We start from the raw sequence: 12,506 nt of genomic DNA, 5'->3' as shown, positions 1-12,506 counted from the left end.
GCATCTCCTCGAGCAGTGGAGGCACGAAAGCCAAAACCCCGCCCCTGTAGAGAAGGAGCCGGAAAAAGACTAAGGGGGACGGATGGCGTCTGGCCGCATGTAGCTCGCGGCTATAAAAGCAGGGACACCAGGACTCTGCGGCCATACTGGGTTCCTGGAAAGCACCATGGCCAAGATGCACAGTCCAACCAACAAGCCCGTAGTCCCCGCGCCAGGCACCGCGGCGTGGGTGAAGGACCGGACCGCCCTGCTGAGTAACCGTCTGAAGGCCCGCATGCAGCTCCTCCTGGAGGAGTGGGAGGCCGACATGGTGGACGTGGTGGCTGCTATGCAGAGACGCTAGGTGGAGGAAGATTTGGAGGAGCGGGTAAGGGACCCACGCCCCTGTATTCCCGAGGGATCGGCCACTGCAGCTGGGGGGCCCGGCCTGCACCCGCTCACCCTGCCACCTCCCCCGCTACCCGTGTTAGTCGCTGCCACCCCGCCACTAGGCCCGCTACCCGTCCAACCAGTAGCGATACCCTGCCAATCCGCCCCAGCGGACCGACCGGCTGAAGACGCTCGGGGCCGCCCTGAACCGCTCCTTTGGGAGCCGCCAAGGCCGCGGCCCCTTAACGAAGATGTATCAGAGGCCCCGGCAAGGATCGCACCAGGTTCCGTGCCCGAGCCCGGGACCGTGGCGTGGATGCAGGCCAGAGTAATTTAATTCAACCAACGCCAACAGAATCAGATATACCTCATGATGGAGCAGTGGACCAATGAGGTGGAAACGCTGGTTGCGACTGCCCCGATGTATGAGATGGGAGCAGACGTGACGGAGCCGATGGGTGACCCACGCCCCCATGTCCCACAAGGACCGGCCATTGCAGCTGGGGGGCCCGGCCCAGTCTCGGCCCTCGTATCGTCCCTGCCATTACCCATGGGGCACCTCAGTGTTGACCGACTTGACCTGCTGCCCCGTGCTACCACAGTAGAACCTGACGTGCTGAGTGCCGGAAACCCGGAGACTGCGGCAGCTGGCGGCAACCCGCCTGGTGCAGGGACAGTTGATAATGACTCCGGCCCTGGCGCCGAGCCCACCTCTGAGTTCGAGAAGGCGAGTGAGCGTCTCCGCTACGAAGGAGGGCCGGTGGTTTTCTATAGCCCGCGCACTGGTGGAAATGGATACCGGGCACCCCTCTCCCAACAGGCCTGTCACTGCATGTTCGAAATGTTAGTAGCAGAGGATGAGGCTACCTCAGCGGAAGAGTCAGAGTGATGGCAGCGGAGCCCCGCTGCAAGTTGTCCCCGTTGGGACCACCAGTACCGTTAAAAGTTTGAATGATAAGATTGAATCAGCCAAAGAAGTAATCTGATTGGAACCGTGATTGAACCGGCCGTTGCTGGCAACTAGTCCCCGTAGGGACTTTCTGCAACCGTTGCGTAAGGAACTTCTTACGGACAAGCCCGAGAACTTGTAGGGCAACCACAAACTAGTGGAATGTAAATAATTGTTGGCTTAATCCGTTACCGCCTCCAGAGAGGCTGATTTGGAGGATGGGCCTGGAGGAAAGGGATGGCCCAGGCCCGCCACTACCGTAACCGGTGGCGATCCTCCGGGGGTTCAGGGGTCCCCATGGACGCGGGTCCCCTGAAAGAGACTGTACCCGCTCGGGCAGCTTGGTTCTGGACTTGGGTCAAGGGGTGCTGCCCACTTCTTAGGGGCAGCATCAGGGCCAGGTTGTTTGGGTGGGAGAAGAGCGGAAGCCGTACCGTTGTGAAATGTTGTGATTTTTACATGTTTTTACCGTTTTCTATCTTTTACAGTTAACAAAAATAAAACCGGTGATGGTCGGGCAGCCCGCGGACGGTCTGCATTTTACTAAGGGCGAATGTGGCGCCCTGGACAAGCCAGGATGTCCCAGATACTACAACAACACACCCCACACCCCGGCTAGGCACATCAAGGTCAGACAAAAATCCTTGTTGCCTCCCTCCAGGGGCTGATGTCCACACCAGGGGGTGGAGCCAGGCGGTTGGCCCCACCCACCGAGGAGTTCACAGTCCTGGAGAAGAGAAAGAAGGTCAGATAGTGACGAGTAGTTTGGAGTTTGAGGAGTGAAGTGGTAGCGGAGGACACTGACGGTGTCCGGGTGCGTGGCCCGGGCACATACAGCAAGGTTGGCAGACGGTGGTGACCGTCTGCAGGAGGGGCTGATTGACGTGAACCGTAAGGACTGGGGACGGGCGGTGGCCCGCCGGTATTGGATCGGGGAGCGAAGAGAAGCCAGCACCATTCGGCAGGGACTACGGACCCCGACCAGGCTAGGAGTCACCGTAAAACCGGTCAAATCCGTTAGCGAAGGGAACCTCCGGGGTTTCCCAGCAGTCAAGACCCGATTGAAGGCAACAGCTCAAACCGTGAAGGGAAATACAGTCACCGCCAAGGCTACAGTTCCCAGGGCCAGAGCCTGCGGGCAAAAGGGACTCCCTCAGCATCCATCCAAGCTGGGGAGCGGGTTACCGGTGGGAAGCCACCAGAACCGAGAACATAACACAGGTGCAGGGAAAGGCAGTCACCGCCAACCTACCGGGAGAAGAACCACCACGGCCGTCTGTGGGACCCGTCCATCCAGCCATTTGTTTTACCGGAGACTTTGTATTCATCATTGGCTGAGTGAGTAGCACTGTGCCGTACGGCACCGCGCTGCCGCCGCGACCCTGCACCTCACCAGGCCCCGTAACCCGCCTGCCATCCCTTCCTCACCGGGCCCCGGGACAACCAACCCCCCTACCCATGGAGGGGAAAAACAACATCCAAGCTGCTCCCTGTCATCGCTCCCGGGATCCCCGTCCAGAGCAGCGGTAGTGTCACAACCTCACCACAACCGTGGGTGGCATCACGGACAATAAATCCCCAAAACCATTCCCCTTTTCACTCATGGGCGAGGAGCGCCGCTCGAGTCCCCGGGATCCGGCCCACCGCTAAAGCCACCGAGCAGCAAGCGAAGCAGCAGCAGCGCCGGACCCGAGCGTGGTGAACGCAGCGTCCCCTCCCCGCCCGCGACACACTTAACTCCATTTGAACTTGTTCTACTGTGTTCCCGCCTCTGACACCTCAGGACCCCTAGGTGGGCGTTCACAACCGCCTGATCCCGCCCCGTGTGTCCCTATTATCATGAGGGGGAGGCTAGGGTTTAATGGCTGTGTGTTATGCCTAAGTGTTGGTTTCTGATGGTGACAAGGAGGATGTGAACTGTTTGTGACTACCTGGTTTTGCCAGGGCGTCACAGCATCTCTTGGCAAAACAATGCGATTTCGGTGCGTTTTTTGCCAGGATGAAAGCTGGTGCAGAAATGTCTGCTCCCAAATACTCAATGTGCACACATTGCATAATCCAACATTGAGTTCAATTACTACACCTGAGGTCACCACTAGGATTGTAACGGGGGCAGGGGGCGCCTCAGGGGGTGTAGTCGGGTCCCCTCGCCTTGTGGGCCGCAGGCTGAACCCCGGCCCGGCCGTTACTTGCAAAGCAGGTGTGTTGTTGGGGCAGAGTGTGGATGCATGGGGCCCATTCATGACAGCGTTCTTTCTGTGCTCTCCAGCTCCTTCTTCACTTTCAGGAAAGAGACAATTGCAGGCAGCGGGTAAACCAAACACCGTTTTATTAAACAAAGCTTCTATCTTTTTGTTTGCAGCAGGCTTACTTTAGTACGTTACAAGTTACAAGTCCTTTTCTACAAAAACGGTTTCCTTTTTCTCTATGGGCACTTTCCTTTGCCTGCAGGGGCCAATTGTTATCCCCCTAGCAGTGGTACTCCTATCCCGATTTTAGTCCAGCCCTTTCCCAGGGATTTGTATTGAACTAGGGGACGGCTCCAGTACTCACTACCGGCTCCGGATTAGCTCCAACTTCTCCGCTCCACTGCCACAGCATCCACTCCTGCACTCTGCCCCGGCACTTCTCCTCAGCTCTCTCCTGTTACATTCCCAGCACACTGCCCTGCATTCAGAGCCCAACCCCCCTTCTCTTCCCTCCTAGGCTGCCCTGCCCCTTCCTTCCCTGTCACTGTTACCAGGGGAACCACTCATTACACTGGCACCTAGGGGGGGGGGGGGAAGAACCGTACATAACACATAACATGGTACAATGTGCCACCATACTCCTGTGGCGTCTTCAGGGGGGGATTCTCTTTCCCGGTTCGGGGGTCCGACTACCCCTTACATTCCTCCCCTCTTTAACCTCAGCCTCCTGGCGAGGTTCCGCACCTGCAAGACAACGCATATAGAAAACACACACCCGTTTCTTCAGCAGTATTCTTTTTCTTTCTTATCAATAAAAAAAACAACATTTTAAAACTAACGTATCAAAGCACACCAGATTGGCACACAAGTCCGGTGCCCGGAGTCCCTCCAGGGGAGCTCCCGGTCTTGGCTGATCTTCTGCCCGGAGGCTCTCCTCAAGCGCTCCCGGTCTTAGATGAGCCACGACCAACAGAAACAAAAGGGTTCTTTACTTAACAGTCATGGGAGAAGTCCATGCATAGTCCCTGCATTCTTCTATTCCCGGGTTCAGTTCTTTTAACGTAGCTTTAACCATAAACACTCACCGGTTTCCAACAGTACCAGCTTTCGACAACAAACAGATCTTTTTCTTCCGGATGATTAACCCTCACGCTGGGTGGTATGCACGCAGCCATTCAGCCCGCTGGGCCCTCACAGATTCGGAGAGGGATTGTCCAGGTAAGCAGGGTAGCCTGTGGAACGGCTCGTAACATGGCTGTGGCTCCGGTACTTCTTTCTCCGATTCGGCCCAAACTCCGCCCCCGGCTTCACTTACCGGGTCCATGCTGTGCTGGCGATACCTTCTGTTTCTTGCAGCGCCGCCCACATCTCCGGACCTCTGCAGCTTCTTGGGGCCGGTACCTCCCCTCTTTGGGCGGTGCACTCCGGGCTTCTTCCTTACAGGCCAGCCCAGCGTTTTTCGTTTGGCGCCCACTTTTCGCGCCTTCACTAAATCCATGAGGACGGCCGCCATCTTGCCGCCATCTTGTGGCCTGTTCAGTACATCAGGCACCACTTGGTCTCTGCTCGGGGTTTCTCTTCTGCGGGCTTGATCCTGCCGACTACGCCAAAATGTAACGGGGGCAGGGGGCGCCTCAAGGGGTGTAGTCGAGTCCCCTCGCCTTGTGGGCCGCAGGCTGAACCCCGGCCCGGCCGTTACTTGCAAAGCAGGTGTGTTGTTGGGACAGAGTGTGGATGCATGGGGCCCATTCATGACAGCGTTCTTTCTGTGCTCTCCAGCTCCTTCTTCACTTTCAGGAAAGAGACAATCGCAGGCAGCGGGTAAACCAAACACCGTTTTATTAAACAAAGCTTCCATCTTTTTGTTTGCAGCAGGCTTACTTTAGTACGTTACAAGTTACAAGTCCTTTTCTACAAAAACGGTTTCCTTTTTCTCTACGGGCACTTTCCTTTGCCTGCAGGGGCCAATTGTTATCCCCCTAGCAGTGGTACTCCTATCCCAATTTTAGTCCAGCCCTTTCCCAGGGATTTGTATTGAACTAGGGGATGGCTCCAGTACTCACTACCGGCTCCGGATTAGCTCCAACTTCTCCGCTCCACTGCCACAGCACCCACTCCTGCACTCTGCCCCGGCACTTCTCCTCAGCTCACTCCTGTTACATTCCCAGCACACTGCCCTGCATTCAGAGCCCAACCCCCCTTCTCTTCCCTCCTAGGCTGCCCTGCCCCTTCCTTCCCTGTCACTGTTACCAGGGGAACCACTCACTACACTGGCACCTAGGGGGGGGGGGGGAAGAACCGTACATAACACATAACATGGTACAATGTGCCACCATACTCCTGTGGCGTCTTCAGGGAGGGATTCTCTTTCCCGGTTCGGGGGTCCGACTACCCCTTACAGGATTTCCACAGTACCCCAGTTGTGACCTGAGTTGAACTGACCTAAGGTGAACTCATTTTACTCAGTGACCTCACCTCAGGTGAAGTCATTGTACTCAATGCCAGATCAGGCAATTACCAGATTAGGCAATTACCAGATCAGGCAATGTGTGCACAGTGAGTATTTGGTTGCAGACCAAATCATCTGCATCTCCTGGCAAAAAAAACACACTAAGGCTATGTGTGCACGTTGGGTAATTGCATGCAGTTACGCTGCGATCTGCACCGCAGCGTAACTGCATGCGTCCTGCGTCCCCTGCACAATCTATGGAGATTGTGCAGGAGCCGTGCGCACGTGGCGTATTAGAGCGCAGCGCTTCGTTTGCTGCCCGAAGCGCGCGTTCTAAGAAGTGACATGTGACTTCTTTCCTGCGCTTTTTTTTTTTCATTACGGACTGTTTCTGCAGCGATTTGAAGCGCATGTGTGCTCTTTAAATCGCTGCAGAAATTTCTGCAGGGCCAGTACGCAACGTGCGCACATAGCCTCATACCTCATGCGTTTTGATGCTGTTTCAGTGTGTTAATTTGCCAGGAGATTCAGATTTGGAGCAGAAATATCTGCAACCAAATACTCAATGTGCACCCATTGCCTAATCTGGTAATCTGATATGAAGTTCAATGATGTCACCTGAGATGAGGTCACAGTTCAGCTGAGGTCACAGCTGGGGTACTGTGGGAGCCACCAGCCGTGATCTTAGATGAACCACTCTCACAGCTGAGGCTCCGTCAGTGTGTCCTTGACGTCACAGTGAGCGGACATGTTTTCTAATGTGACTGTGCACTGTGACCTCAATGTAACAGAGCTGGGATCATTGTAGGACCTTGTGTGTATTATGTCAGACTTGCAGTGGTGTTTTGGGTGTTACTAAATTGGAGAAAAAGGGTGTTTTGTGTTGTATTTTTAAAAAAGGATTTTCTGTGTGTTTTGTGTTTAGTTCTTTTTATTTACAGGGTTTGTAACCATGGACCTCACCACCATGAGAATACCAGCCCCCATGTATCCGCTTTATCTTAGCTGGGTATCAAAATGGGGGGACTGCATGACATTTTTAAAAAAAAAAATTTAAATAAATTTAAAGAAGCTGTGTGGGGTCCCTCATATTTTGTTACACAGCCCGGATTATGTGCACAGCTGGAGGCTGCAGCCTTTAGCCGTCTGCTTTATCCGTGCTGAGTATCAAAATATGAGTACTCTACATTTTTTCCAATTATGTATTGATTTTTATACTCCACAACCAATCACAGATGCTGGCACACCGGCCGTCTGACTACAACCAATCTCAGACACTGTCACAGAGGGGGCAAGCAGTGATATGCATGAGAGCTAATAAGCAGACCCGGAAGCAGTGTAACAGCCGCACAGGAGACTAATTCTCTTGTTTTAATCTCTATTTTCTTCCTTTTAATGGTTAGTCACAAACAGGCAGACTGTGATGATAATAGGCAGCGTACCTTATGGATACACATGGAAGAGGCCAGTCAGTTACGTAGGCTGGTCCAGGGAGAAGCTGTGCCAGACTAGTCACATCTCTCCCTACAAGAAGTAACAAGGCACTCCCAAAATATGATGAAAGGTATATTTATTAATGTGCTCGACAACAAAACATTTTCAGCCCAAATTGGACCTTCCTCAGTAGCACTAAACATAAAAAATAAATAGAGTACAGAAATAAATAGGGTACACATAACACAGAGGACAATACAAGCGAGACTTCATATATGTAGCAAATGTACATTATAATACTCAAGTCCATATTTGATTGGAAAATAATTCATACTAAAATTGGCAATAAAGATTTTATACATATATTAATTGCATATACGTGACACTTATACATCATTTTGTAATATTCAAATATATATTGACTCAGAGAAAAAAAAAATTGTGGAAGAAGTAGGGATGTGTCAGGGCCGGGAAGGCTGGTAGGCCCAGGAGGTGGATCCACTGGACCGAGCACCCTACCAGGGGCAGAGTACACGGCATCCGGAGCACTGGCGTGGCCGGAACGGGAACCGTGTCCCACAGGGGACGGGAAGCACACAGTCACTGGGGTCTCGGGGTTCTAGGGCACTGGCGTGGCCGGGTAGACAAGACAAGCAGCAGTCCAGGTAACGGGACACAGCACAAGGGGACCTGAGCACCTAGCTCTAAAGACTAAGCTACAAGACACGTTGATCAGGCGCCGCCCACATGAAAAGGCCAGTCTTATATACCCAGCACAGCCCTATGTCATTTCCTGCTTCAGGTGTGCTGGGCCTATAAAACCAGGAGAGTGGGCGCAGCCTGGTCCTATACAGAACCATGTGGCCAAGACTCAGAGTCAGACTCCTGAGACCAGGAACAGGACTCAGGGGAGCAAGAGCGGGAGCGGCAGCCATGACTGGTGGACACATGGACTGGATCAGTGGGTAAGGAGTGGTGCTGGGACACGGGGAGCGTGACAGGATGTAGTAAAGGAAAAGGGAGAGGATATGATATTGAAGAAAGGGAGAGCAAGAGAAAAGAAAAGAAAAGAAAAGAAAAGAAAAAATCTTGGAAAAGATGAAAAAAGGAAAATGTTAATTTGTACAGGTTTGTACTTACACTCACATAATACTCACCTTACTCTGCATTCAACCAAACCATCATTTTCTACACTTTGATATCTACACACACATGATCTCCATCTGACTTATCCTCAATAACCATTCTCATTTACCCATATGGACATCACTTTACAGATTTCCCTCTCTCTCCTCCCCTCCATCAAACCTGTACAAATTAACATTTTCCTTTTTTCATCTTTTCCAAGATTTTTGCTTTTTCTTTTCTTTTCTTTTCTCTTGCTCTCCCTTTCTTCAATATCATATCCTCTCCCCTTTCCTTTACTACATCCCTACTTCTTCCAAAAACATTTTTTTTCTCTGAGGCAATATATATATAAGGGGAGAGGATATGATGGGCCGAAAACGTTTTGTTGTCGAGCACATTAATAAATATACCTTTCATCATATTTTGGGAGTGCCTTGTTACTTCTTGTTTATATGGCCTTGGAACCTGAAGTGCACCCCAGCAACTTTTGAATCCATACGAAGGAAGTGCCGTTTTTTTCTTTACGTCTCTCCCTACAGTCCCCGGCCAGCTTCTGAAACTATGATTTCAGAGTAAAACACACCTGAATGTAGTCACACAACCAGGCTGATTCATGCTGCTCATGGTTTAGGCAGCAGTAATCTAGTGACAGGTTCCCTTTAGCCATGAGTGACAGTGACACTGCATATGGTGTCTGGGATACACTGTATATTTACTCTTCTATATCGGAAATTATTGTAATAGGTTTTCTGGCCTCGGGTACTGCATGGGCATTAGTTTTAGTGACATTGTGACACCAGAACATCTGCACTAGATCCTTATTACAGTTCTGGCCTCGCTGTGCACTAGAAGGTATACGATAGTGCAGTAGTTGTCAGACATGAAGGATTACTCCAGCTACTGAGGGATTCCAGACAGAGGTCAGCAGTGGTCTCCACCGGTCAGTGCACTGTAAGATGTTACTAAAAACATTTCCTCAATAACAGCTTAGCATTTCACGCCTGTATCCAAGTCTTATCCCGCTGTATCAGCACCTGCTTTATTTCCCTTTATTCTATCTGATTGTAGCAAGATATTCTATGTGTTTCACCCGGCAGATCTTTCCTAAGTCTTTAAGCGCCATCTCCTGTACCAAATTGTTCTGTGCATGTTTTATTTTTTGTTTCCTAAATAACTCTACCTCCCAACTTAAGATGGATATATACCAGACAAACCCAATGCAACCAGGTCCTCTTTGTGGTAGAATGCTCGTAGGGAAATTAAGGAGTATGGATGAAGATGCAGAGTCTGTGTCAGGGCTAAAGCCTCTCGTCAAGCTCTAGCTGGTTATCTCTTGCCTAACCATGTTCCGTCGCAACCCTGGACGCACCATTCCATGAACTGTCACTGACTTGCCTAAAGCGGGCTTTACACGCTATGATATATCTAACGAGATGTCGGCGGGGTGACGTCGTAAGTGACGCACATACGGCATCGATAGTGATATTGTAGCGTGTGACAGCTATGAACTAGCAGAAATACCTTCTCGTTCATCGTTGACACATCGCTCATTTTCTAAAAATCGAACGTCCAGTTGTTCATTGTTCCCAAAGCAGCACTCATCGCTCCGTGTGACACCGCAGGAATGATGAACACAGCTTACCTGCGGCCGCCGGCAATGCTGAAGGAAGGAGGTGGGCGGGATGTTTACATCCTGCTCATCTCCGCCCCTCCGCTTCTATTGGGCGGCTGCTGTGTGACGTCGCTGTGACGCCGAACGTCCCTTCCCCTTCAGGAAGTGGATGTTCGCCGCCCACAGCGACGTCGTTTGGAAGGTAAGTATGTGTGACGGGGGGTTAAAACATTGTGCGACACGGGCAAGAAATTGCCCGTGCCGCACAAACGATGGGGGCGGGTGCGATCGCAAATGCGATCGCACGATAAATTGTAACGTGTAAAGCAGCCTTTAGTCTGGTGGTGATACAGTTGTGTGTGTTGTGGTGGACCATTTTAGCAAAATGGTTCATTTGGCCCAACTTCAGAATTTGCCAACTGCTAACCGCATAGCAACTTTGTTCATTTCTCATATTAAACTGTATGGTGAGGGGCTGAATTTCTGGCTAGCTTTTGGCATAGTTTTTGCTCCAGATTGGGTATCAAGCTTTTTTCCTCACGTTATCATCCCAAGACTAAAGGCCGCTTTACACGCTGTGACATCGCTAAAGCGATGTCGTTGGGGTCACGGAATTTGTGACGCACATCCGTCCGCGTTAGCGATGTCGTTGCATGTGACACCTACGTGTGATCGAAAATCGTCATAAACACATGCAAAATCGCTAATCGTTGACATGCTCCCCTATTCCCAATTATCGTTGCTGCTGCAGGTACGATGTTGTTCATCGTTCCTGCGCCAGCACACATCGCTATGTGTGACACCACAGGAGCGAGGAACCTCACCTTACCTGTGGCCGCCGGCAATGAGGAAGGAAGGAGGTGGGCGGGATGTTCGTCCCGCTCATCTCCGCCCCTCCGCTTCAATTGGGTGGCCGCTTAGTGACGTTGCTGTGACGTTGAACGAACCGCCCCCTTAGAAACGAGGCGGTTCGCCGGTCGCAGCGATGTCGCTAGGCAGGTAAGTAGTGTGACGGGTCCACACGATTTTGTGCGCCACGGGCAGCGATTGGCCCATGACGCACAAACGATGGGGGTGGGTATGCACGCTAGCGATCTTGCTAGCGAGATCGCAGCGTGTAAAGCGGCCTTTAGAGGCAAACAGGATGAACAGTATTTGAGATGTTTTGCTTCCTATAGTCAGGAACACTGGTTGGAGTTTCGGCATCATGCCGAGTTTTCTCTAAATAATCATAGTTCTAGAGCTACTGGGACCTCACCTTTTTTTGCTGCGGGGTTTTCATCCTGGTTTTGCGAACTTTTCAGGGTTACAGTCCTCTGTGCCAGAGGAGGAAATATTTTCTTTTTGATTAATTAGGGTCTGAAGGGAGGTCCATTGGTAGCTAATTAACAGGTCAGAAGAGGTGCTAAGCCAAGATGTAGGAAGGCTCTTGACTTTGCGGTGGGGGATTTTGTTTGGTTGGTTTTCTGTAAGACGAGGATTGGACGATACAATTATGGAGTCAGCAGAGCAATGGTGATTTTTCTTCCTTCTACTCACCAACACTTGTGATCACGCTCTGTGGGATCTTCGTGGCTGAGTTGTTGTGGGGTTTTTTTATAATGTTATGGGCTATACCACATTTTTGATTGCTTTTTGTTCACATTTTTCAGACGCAGAATGAACAAAGCATAGCAATTCACTTATCATTTTTAATTTTTTTTGTTGTTGCGAAGTTCACTGTGCAGTAAAAGTGATAAGAATACTTTATTCATATGGTTGGTGTTTTCAGTCATACCATTATTTTTACATATAACTGTTTGATCACTTTTTATTCAGTTGTACAGTATGTGTGTCAGTATGAAAAAAAAAGTGTCATTTTTAGCATGCTTTTAATTATTTTTACATTATTCACCCTATTGAATAAATAATGTGACAGTTTTATACAGCAGGTGATTCCAGATATGGCAATTACCAATTCTGTACATTGTTTTGTTTATTTTTGCTTTAATGCAAACACTGAATTTTTGTGGCATAATGGGTTTTCATGATTTTTGTACTTCTTTTGTTTCTCTTTTCACTTTTTGTTACATACTTTGTTTTACTTTTTTCAATTAGCCACAGTATGGTAGATGAATATTTTGTAATCTATTAGCTGGGTTCCTGCACTGCTATACTTGTGTACAGCAGCACATAAGACCTGTCAGTCACTCACTGACAGAGCCTGTTAGACCCTGCTCATAGCAGAATCTAACAGGCCACTGCACATTGGGATGATCAGATGATTTCAGGGTATTATGGCAACGATCGACACCCGTGATTAAGATTTTTTGGGGAGCTAATCTGTCAAATTTGGTATCGCCATGATGGTACTAACCCACAAAATACATTTTAGAT

Source organism: Anomaloglossus baeobatrachus, chromosome 3 (assembly GCF_048569485.1).
Source record: "Anomaloglossus baeobatrachus isolate aAnoBae1 chromosome 3, aAnoBae1.hap1, whole genome shotgun sequence".
In the NCBI taxonomy this organism is placed as follows: Eukaryota; Metazoa; Chordata; class Amphibia; order Anura; family Aromobatidae; genus Anomaloglossus; species Anomaloglossus baeobatrachus.
The sequence above is the reverse complement of the archived record's forward strand: the minus strand, read 5'-3'. Positions refer to the sequence as shown.